The following is a 2,422-nucleotide window of genomic DNA, read 5'->3' on the forward strand; positions in this document are numbered from 1 at the left end:
AGATCAAATTGCCAACATCTGCTGGATCATAGAAAAAGCAAGAGAGTTCCAGAAAAATATCTATTTCTGCTTTATTGACTATGCCAAAGCCTTTGACTATGTAGATCACAATAAACTGTGGAAAATTCTGAAAGAGATGGGAATACCAGACCACCTGACCTGCCTCTTGAGAAACCTGTATGCAGGTCAGGAAGCAACAGTTAGAACTGGACATGGAACAACAGGCTGGTTCCAAATAGGAAAAGGAGTCCATCAAGGCTTTATATTGTCACCCCACTTGTTTAACTTATATGCAGAGTACATCATGAGAAATGCTGGGCTGGAAGAAGCACAAGCTGGAATCTAGATTGCCGGGAGAAATATCAGTAACCTCAGATATGCAGATGACACCACCCTTATGGCAGAAAGTGAAGAGGAACTAAAAAGCCTTTTGATGGAAGTGAAAGAGGAGAGTGAAAAAGCTGGCTTAAAAGTTGAAGCCTAGCTGGAAGGATTTTGAGCATTACTTTGTGAGCCTGTGAAATGAGTGCAATTGTGCAACAGTTTGTCTTCAGTTAATATCCTGTTTGTCAGAACTTTGCCACATGACCAAATAGCAAGGTAGCAGGCTGGGAGATGTGGGCATCTATTTTCCAGGTAAAATGTGGGATTCTAGTGAGGAGAAAACAAATAATGGTGAAGGCACTCAGCCATTTTGTCATCAAGACACAGGCCCTGCCCTCTGGACAGATAAGGGAAGGGTTGGAGTGCATGACAGAGGGATCCAATTCACTCTGGGCACAGCTCTCCAGAGATGAACTAGAGCAAACTTCAGGAGATAGGGAAGGACAGGGAAGCCTGGCATGCTGCAGTCCATGGGGTCACAGAGTCAGACACGACTTGGTGATTAAACAACAACTGAGAAGGGAGAATAGAAACTAGTCAGGCAAAGGGTGTGGTGGACACGATGGTGACTGTGGTGACGGAGTTTCTAGATGGGAGTGGTAGCCAGTTTCTAGGCTAGACAAATCCAAGGAATTAGTAAACTGTCAGTGTGGTTGCAACATATACTTAGAGTTCAGAGTATCAAAAAATGAAACTAGAAAGATAAGCAGGGGTCAGTTCATGTCATGTCTGGTGTATTTTACATAGCAATTATTTAATTGGCAAAAACTAAAACCAAAAATATTAGTTTCCCTGTAAACTCTCACTTAAATGAGTTTATGAAACATTGATATTTAAGGAAATAAGTTTTGTTTATAGAGCATTTTATTATTCAGAGTAGAATCAGTTTCTGCAAAGAAATGAACCATTTACTATAATTCCTCTAAGATGATGTGTCTTCTCAGATCCTAGCAACAAAAGAATCCAAGTAGATAAAAATTTACCTTATTCAGCTGCTTATAAGATTCATCCCTACTCTTCAAAACAGTGTTTAAAAATTGCCCTGTGTTTAATGTGGGGCTAGTGGTAAAGGACCCACCTGCCAGTTCAGGAGATGCAAGGGACTCGGGTTTGATCCCTGGGTCAGAAAATCCCCTGGATGTGGGGGCATGGCAACCCACTCCAGTATTCTTGCCTGGAGAGTCCCATGGAGTCCCATGGAGAGCCTGGCAGGCTATAGTTCATACTGTCGAAAAGAGTTGGACATGACTGAAGGGACTTAGCACACATGCACTGTGTTCAATGTACCCATATTAGAGATAAAAGGCTGAAAGCATAAGGTATGAGTAAATAACTAATATTCTGAGATACAGGCACCAAGAAGACAATAATTTGATGCTGCCTGGGCTTCCCAGGTGGCATTAGTGGTAAAGAACTTGACTGCCAATACAGGAGACGTGAGTTGTGAGTTTGATCCCTGGTTTGGAAAGATCACCTGGAGAAGGGCTTGGCAACCCACATAAGTTTTCTTGCTTGAAGAATCCCATGGACAGAGAAGCCTGGCAGGCTACAGTTCATTGCATCTGTAATGGGGAGTCAGGGCATGCATTGCTATCCACCAAAGAAAATAGCATCTTAAAGTGTGAGACATCTGTAAGAAAACTGTAAGGTCTCCACAACTAGAGTAAACATTTAAAAATATGGGTATCAGACCCCTCAAACAAATGGACTTACTTGGCAAATTCAATATTTAAAACATACAGATAGTTCACCAATAAAGAACTGATAATAGGACTTCCCTGGTGGTTCAGTGGTTGAGAATCTGCCTGCCAATGCAGGGGACATGGGTTCAATCCCTGGTCCAGGAAGATTCCACATGCCACTGAGCAACTAAGCCCGTGCGCTCTGTGCTCCGCAGCAAGAGAAGCCACTGCAGTGAGAAGCCCTTGCACTGCAACTAGAGAAAGCCCCTGGTGCAGCAATAAAGACCCAGTTCAGCAACAACAACAACAAAGAACTGATAACAGACATATTAAAGATCAGCATTATAACACTAGGC

Source organism: Bison bison, unplaced genomic scaffold, assembly GCF_000754665.1.
Source record: "Bison bison bison isolate TAMUID 2011002044 unplaced genomic scaffold, Bison_UMD1.0 scf7180017864118, whole genome shotgun sequence".
Classification (NCBI taxonomy): Eukaryota; Metazoa; Chordata; class Mammalia; order Artiodactyla; family Bovidae; genus Bison; species Bison bison.